This window comes from Sinocyclocheilus rhinocerous, unplaced genomic scaffold, assembly GCF_001515625.1.
Source record: "Sinocyclocheilus rhinocerous isolate Xijiao unplaced genomic scaffold, SAMN03320098_v1.1 scaffold522, whole genome shotgun sequence".
Taxonomy (NCBI): Eukaryota; Metazoa; Chordata; class Actinopteri; order Cypriniformes; family Cyprinidae; genus Sinocyclocheilus; species Sinocyclocheilus rhinocerous.
In genome coordinates, this window is record NW_015625031.1 from 610290 (window position 1) to 618751 (window position 8462).

At 33.9% G+C, this 8462-nt stretch overlaps 1 protein-coding gene and 1 long non-coding RNA gene across 2 annotated transcripts in view; one reads left to right on the forward strand and one right to left on the reverse strand.

Moving 5' to 3' along the window:
• The window catches only part of LOC107748250 (uncharacterized), an 18679-nt gene extending 11341 nt beyond the window's left edge, over window positions 1-7338 (forward strand). The window contains exons 2-3 of the long non-coding RNA XR_001640902.1: window positions 4131-4136; window positions 7244-7338. This is a non-coding gene — a long non-coding RNA (uncharacterized LOC107748250). The remainder of the gene's footprint in view (window positions 1-4130; window positions 4137-7243) is intronic.
• Window positions 1-8462, reverse strand: part of LOC107748344 (calcium-activated potassium channel subunit alpha-1-like) — a 99546-nt gene that overhangs the window by 80672 nt on the left and 10412 nt on the right. The window lies entirely within an intron of this gene.

Here is an 8462-nt window from a genome sequence, read left to right on the forward strand (position 1 = left end):
TACCAACTCCAAACTTTTGAACCATAGTATACATTTACTTCAGTACTAAAAAATGCTGGTACAAATCATTCAAATCACATTAAAAATGGCCTATTTGATCCAATATTTAATGCTTATTAGAGCATCACACTGTTAACATAAGCAACTATTAACGTTCCAAATCAGTCATTTATAAGTGTGTGTTTCTCTGTCAGCAGTGGTTTGAAATGGAGCCGCTCTTATTTAAACAGTAACAGAGAATCACTCCAGAATCAATCGCTCGCTCTCAGCTTTATTAGCCATCAAAGACACAATATTGATGTGCTATATTTCTGTGCGTTTGCTGTTCGGCAGGCCGCTGAGATTCACGAGCCGCTTCACTTCAGTGTAACTCGGCCGTTCGCTGGAGAAAATGGAGAGAAATGAAGACAAAAGCGAGGACAGAGATCAGTGTCGGACTGAAGAGCCGTTCACAATGACAGTGACTCTGAGCGGCTGTATTGTCGTTCCTCCTGAAATCACTTTAATTGTATTGGTGAGCTGTAAAACTGACCAGAGCTCTTGAAAATCATGAAAATCACATGCCGGACTGCCGGCAACCATAAGATGCCATTAGAATTCACAAGAAACAAGCTCTTCAGTCAAATCTTGCCACTAAAAATAGCAACAAAAATTAAGTTTCTGCTGCCGAAAATGAAGGAAAGTGTTTGCATTTGAAGCGGTGCATTGAAAACATCATATCATGAACAAAATGAATGTTCATCAATACATTCATCGATTTCACTCATTTCTGATGGCTTTCTATACATCTACTTTTACTGAATCCCTGAGACTTTTCAATAGATGCTTTTAAGGAAGAGCTATGAGAAAGTAAAGGTGTGTCAGAGAGTTACAGAACGACAGATCAGCAACAGAAACCAATCAGTGCTTTTCCTTCAAAAATAACTAGCAATTAAACTGATGCACCATTATTTGATTTTTTTATGTTAGTTAGATCTTATCATCTATTTCAGATAAATGGCATGGAAAAACTACATCAATTGTTATTTTGAATAAGTATGTACATAAACTTTTTGCACATTCATTGTATATTTGGTTTTTAATCAAAACAAACTTATGTACCGCTTTCATTTGCATAAATTACATTGCACAATATTGAATAAAGATAAATAAGGACGTAAATGTATTTTTTGCTTGTCACATGCTAAGACATCACTGAATTCAATGATGAACTGTCTTTAACTGGAAAATTAGTGTTTACTATTGTCATTTTGCATTATTGACACACTATTTTCCTAATTAATGCTGTTCAGTTGCTTTGACACAATCTGTATTGTTAAAAGCGCTATATAAATAAAGGTGACTTGACTTGACTTGACATGCTTTGGGACAAAACAAATAATTAATTAAATAAATACATATGTACCTTTTTGTAGTATGCATTTTTTTTTCTTTGTATATCCTTGACGAGACTAATCAACAGACACTTCATATTTTTCACATAAAACCCCCCAAAAAAACTTCTTTACTTCTATTTACATAAACTGTCATATTTAAATTATTTTTTCATGTTGGTCAAATATTGCACTTATTTCAGATCAAACTGTCTCTAAACGGAGTAGAAAAACAAAACATCTACATGTCAATCAAACTATGACTTCCTGTTGAAGTGGGCGGTTCCTGTCCAGAATAAGTGCACTAGTTTTTACACGCTAGTCTTGATTCCCAGACGAGCGCATGAACGAGTCGCTAGATTTGACAAAGTCTGCGAGCTTCATCAAAGTTTTGTTGGAGGGCCGGAGGCACCAATAAACACACAACTTAAAAACTAGCAGAGAGAGAGATGAAAGGAAGCGAAGGGCAGACGCCACGAACACACCGCGTCCTCAGATCAGGACTAATTGGCTGCGCTGCAGATCTGTCCGGACTAATGATCTCGCCTGAAAATGTCCCACAGAAACGCTCGCTCTCTATAAATATTTAATTTAAAAGATGGCAAAGTTCAGAGAAAAATGGCCGGCAGAGATCCCGCGCTCCAATTAATCCTGAAACCATCCCTCGTGATTCAAAGAGACCAGCTCCGCCTGGAAAGCAGCGCTGAGGGGAAACTACATCCAAAACTCCTGCTGCTGAAATCAAGACTAGAAATCTTCCCTCAACCAACAATGCCGTCAGAACACAATCACTTAAAGCTGCTTTTGCATTGAGATTGCATGACTGATAGATAACTACTTGTTTTGTGTAACTGAGAGTAGTGCTGGGCGGTATGACCAAAAATGTATATCACGGTATTCAAAATTATACCGGTTTCACGGTACATGGCGGTATTTTTTTTTTTCATGCATGACCGGGTGTTAACCATATTTTCTACTGATTGAGAGGAAACTATTAGTTCTACAGCTTCAGTTTCGGAACTTTCACGCTTAGTAACACATACAGCTGTTCCCTCGCCAGTGAAAAGGGACCCCTTTCAAACACGCGTTCCGAATGTTGTTTAAGTGACATACACCGGTATTGCGGTATTTAAAAAATTCACATCATAACAAAAATAAACACTAGTATTCGGTATGAACCGGTATACCGCCCAGCACTAGTGAGAGTGAATGGATTTGTTGAGGACACAGTCACATTTGTGAAGTGAGACCGTGATTACACTGCAGCTCCAGCATCTGCAACAATCATTTACTAAAAGCTAAATAATACACGATTTCTTGAGGTTATCAAAAGTGAATAGTATACACAGAAATTTGATTTTGAATAAGTATGTACATACAGTAGGCTACATGTTAGCCTTGCTATTTGCAATATATTTGCTTATTTCTGATATATTTGTATGATTTTTAATCAAAAACTTGAACTTTTTTACCACTTGTATTTACATAAACAAATGTTGATCATCTATACTGAATATATAAATACATTTTTTTTTTTTTTTAAAGTGGATCGACATAAAATAAATAAATAAATCAATGAATAAATAAATACATTTTGAATAAGTATTCACATAAATGTTAGTGTTTTACCACTTCTGTTTAGATAAATTATATTGCAAACAAATACATATTTTAAAAAAAATTGGACAATAGTATAAATTAATTACTATAATAAATATGTAAATTAATTAAAACAAACAAATAAATAAATACTTTTTTAATTAAAAGCAAAGTGATGCAAGATTTCTTGAGGTTATGATATATATACATGTTAGTGTTGATATTTGTTACATATTTGCATGTTTTTGATATATTTGTATGATTTTTAGTCTAAACAAACTTTTAAAAAAACGTTTTATTTATTTAAAATATTAGACTATTAATTATATTGCACCATCTATATTGAATAAACAAATACATATATTTAATACAATTGGGACAAGATCAACAATAAATAAATGAAATAAAATAATAAATACATTAAGATAAATAAATAAATATTTACTAAAAAAATTTAATTGAACATACTTAAGAAAAGGGGATAAATGAATAACAGTGGTTATGATAAATAAATGAATAAATAAATAAATAAATGGCAAAACAAACTTCATGACTTCTATTTAGATAAACAATATTGCATCTGTATCAAACAAAAAAATACATATATTCTAAAAAATGGGACAAAATCAAATAAATAATAAATGAAAATAAATAATAAAATGTATTAAGTAATTACATAATTACACTGGAATAAATAGATGCATTAAAAAAATTAATACATTTTTTAATTTTCCTTAAGTGAGGCCTTCAGTCCTGTTCTCATCTCTATTGATGGAAAGTTCTGGTGACTTTAATAACTCTGACACTCGCTGACCTCTTGACCTCTGACTGCTCTTCCTCTGTCCCTACAATCACACAGCTAGTTATTTGTCTTGCTAAATTGCAAGCAGTTTCTAGTGTCTTCACTTTCTAAACTAGACAACAGCAGAAGAGCTCCACAGCGCATCTGTATTCGTCTCGCTAATGTAATTAAACGCTCTTGTTCAATCATTCGGTCGTGTCCTCAGATCCTTCAAACATCTTCCATCTGGAGATGCTAAATTAAGCAGATCTTTTCATTTGGCAAAACCACATCCATCTGCATTAAAAGTGAATTGGTCTCATTCGTCAGCCGGCGCTCTGACAGACTCATTTATGATTGTGAGTTATTCTGACGAGGCTGAAGTTAAAATCGGCTGGAACGCTTTTCACTGTCTCAGCTCTTGGCCGGTCTGAATCCATATGCATCAGGCTGAATAATAAAGCATAACTCGGAGCTCTGGGCCATTTAGTTAATTAAGTGAGAGCGGAAGTGGCTCAAACTCTCTGATCAGCATAATCTCACACATCCAGCAGCAAAACATCCGCGACAACACAGCGCTGACCACACGGCCCGCTGCCCCAGCCATTCACAGAAATATGGAAATATGTCCCAGTTTCAGCCGTTCTGACTCACTGATGTCCTTCTAGAAACTATTGTTTGTTCTAGTTAATTCTAGAACTTCTCTCAGCCAATCAGCTTGCAATGATCTGGTTGCCATAACAACATGTAAACAAGTAAAAAAAGAAGGAAGGTTTCAAGTTACAAACACATTACGTTTAAACGAAACATATGACATGTGTGCGCATGTTCTATATGCAACACCTATTTTTAAGTATGCACATGTTCTTAGTATAATTTTGGTTTTGATTGGGATGAGATGAACATTTAAAACAGAAAATTATACATACATATATAATAAATATATAAATAAATTATATTGCACCATCTATATCGAATAAACATTTTTCGGTTTTGGTTTTTGGTTGCTTCATGCTTTGAGATTAAATTAAATTAAGTTAAATTAAATTAAATTAAATTAAATTTGTATGTCACTTCATAAAATTCAAATAAATAAAAATAAGCAGTACATTTACTCCCCCCACCTACAATCCCTGCCGGACCTGAGACTCGAACCTTTGGGTTACAAGTCCCACTCTTTAACCATTAGGCCACGACTGCCCCAAATTAACAATTCATCAATTAAATAAACAAATATATAAATAAATACATTACTGTAATAATTAAATTGAATTGAATTGAATTAAATTATTGCGGTATTTGAATTTAAATAAATAAACAAAAATATAAACAAATTAATTATGGAATTTAAATAAATAAATAAATAAAAAAGTCGATCAATCACGAGCGTTTAGTGCTCACTGATAACATGAATGCTGTGTTTACATGAGCAGCTGCCGTCTGACGCGCTGCATTCTCATTACAACTAACAAATATTACAACCACTGTTTATATGATAAATATAGACGCAGATGTGTCACAACCGACTGTCAGGAGCTGTGCGCTTCCATTCGGGGGGAAAAACAGAGAGGAAAAAAAGAGAGAGAGAAAAAGAGAGAGAGGAGGACGGAAGGGAGGGGAGGGATTGTGAAAGTAGATTTGGCGCTGACCTCCTTCTTAATGGTGTTCCACTAATGGGACTGTTTATGTGATTGGGAGAGACAGACACCATAACAATAACATACTAAAACACACACATGCACACTCACACGCTAAACACACACTCACACTCCTCACACTCTAACACACACACACACTCTCACACGCTAAAACACACACACACACACGGTGTCAAGTAAAAGAGAGTGTGGTTTTGTATCAAATGTATTTTCTGTTTTATTTTTAGATGGATAATATGGTCTATAGTACTGTGGCTCGTGTCATGCAGTATTTGGCTGACATCTTGAGAAGTAAACAGCATAAATAGAAGAATGTTATACTGTATAGGGATTACTCACTTGAAAATTATAATTTTGTCATTATTTACTCATTCTCACATTGTTCTAAACCCATATGACTTTCTTTCTTCTTTGGAATACATAAGAAGAAGCTAAGCAGGATGTTCATGCTGCTCTTGTCCATACAATGAAAGGGAATAGTGACCATGGGCTTTTAAACTCCAAAAATTTGAACTAAAAGAATGATAATTAGTCCATATGGCTATATTCTATGTCTTATGAAGCCAGACGATGACTTTGTGTTGAAATGACAAACGTATTATTTATTATTCATTATTGACTGTGACGCAACTCTCAAATCTCATTCCTGTTTGTACTGTATTAATATAATGTCAGATCAGTATGATATCAGTAATGCCAAAATTTTGTTCTCATGTGTCTCTGATTACACCTGATCAGTATATGCTTATTTAAATTATGCAAATGACATTTGAAAGCTATAACAGAGAGAAAGATTTTCCTACAGTTATAACACTTATGTTGCTTTTTTTTTTAGAGCTTGACAGTCCCTGGTCACCATTCACTTTCACTGTATGGAAAAGTCCATAGATAATAGATATTTTACCACTGTTTTTTGTTACATATTATGTAGGAACAGTAATAGATTAATTTATGACAAGAGTGCACCTCAAAACATATACATCATAATAGAAGTTCTGACCTTTGTCACATAAATTATTTTTTCATTTCCTTTTCCCCTATCACATGTTTTAGTAATCAACATAAATTATATATAATTTGAAAGCTTAAAACCTCAAAATTCATCCTGTGGAACCCATGTTGAAATCGGACATTGCTTTACCATGGAAATGGTACTTTAAATTATTTTAGTGGGTTCCTCCCCCTTAGTGGGGGGTGTCATTTTACAAAATGTATTACGGTCTTTTAGAATCAAAACTTTTTATAATCTTGACAAAACACATATCGTTGGAAAGGTCTGAGTCTCAAGATTCCATATTTGATGGTTATTTTGTGATAGATGTAATATTGAGAGATAATTTTATACATTTGTGACAGAAAAATTGCATTAAAAAATTCAATGGCGTTTGAATGGCACCAGGTGGCTAGTTTTGGTATAACGCCTAAACAAAATTGCATAGGAACCTCTTTTTTTATATCAACTTCAAATTTGGAATACAACTTGTTTAGACATCTTCATGGCCCTAAATGAGAAAAAGTTACCACATTTCTGGAAGAAAAAGGTAAGTTAAATTGGGGGGGAGAGAGAGAGAGAGAGAGAGAGAGAGAGAGAGAGCTTTTATCCGCATGCCAGACAACGTGCAGACAGACACCATCCTCCCCAAAACAATAACATACTAAAACACACACATGCACACTCACACGCTAAACACACACTCACACTCTCACACGCTAAACACACACACACACTCTCACACGCTAAAACACACACACACACACACGCTAAACACACACTCACACACACACGCTCAAAAACCATGAAACCATGAAGATGGACATATAGATACACATAGATAGGAGTGTGCGATATTGACACAAAATAATATCTCGATATTTTCTGGGATTTTATCAATAACGATAATTAGACGATATTTTGCTGAGTGTTTATTGTGCTTGTATCTTAAGGACTGCCGTGGACAGCTGACTCCTAAAGTTTTTTATATTCTTCATATTCTGTGTGGTGGTCAGTTCACAGCAGTGATAGAAATTAATCTTTTCCAATTAGTTTAAACTGATTTTTACATTTTATGGGCATTTTTACCTTTATAAAGCCATTTTCTCTAAAAGTGTCCATTACCTTTTGAGTCAAATTCTTACATTTAATCAGTGAATTAGAAAAATAAGACATTTGGGCTGTTACCAAACAAATGAAATCAGAATCAATTCATCTTTGCAATGCAGAGGAAACACAGAAGCTGCATCTGAAGAGGCATTTAGATGCGTTTACTCACTGTTTAATGCAAGACATGAATGCATTTAACCTGCGATTACAAATGCATAAATAATGTTTTGATATATTAAACATAAAACGTTGAATACTGATATTTGAAATGATTTAAATAATAAAAGATACTTTAAATGTGAAATTAAATCCGCCAGTAGGTGGCAGCAAGTCACTGTTACTAAGTGAGTCATTGCGATTGAACCGAATCATTTAAATGTTTGATTCATTCAGGAACGAAACACCGTCATGTTGCTAAAACAATAAAACAATAAATATAACGATAGATATAAGATATAACAATAGATATAATAAATAACGCTACATATAACGATAAATATAAAATATAACTATAGATAAGATATAATGATAGATATAATAAATAACGATAGATGTTATAAAGATATAAATGATAGACATAACGATAGATAGATAGACATAACGATAGATAGATAGATAGATAGATAGTTACTCAAAACCTAAAAATAATTCACACTTAACAATACCAAACTAAAGTTTTGCTACTTTGAATGATTCAGAAACCAATCATTAATTGTGAACAATATAAGTGACTCATTCAGATGACTTGCGAGTAGGGATGTAACGATTAACCGCGAGCCGGTTGAAAATCGATTCAAACATTCACTCTGCGTTCGTGTGAAGACCGAAGAGTGTAAAGACCATCGACTCTACCGTGCGACTCCACCGGGCAGGACACCAGTGAGATCGTGATGAACTAAGATGAGTTTTAATGATTTTTAAGGGAGTTTGTAAATGTGATACTGATTTAA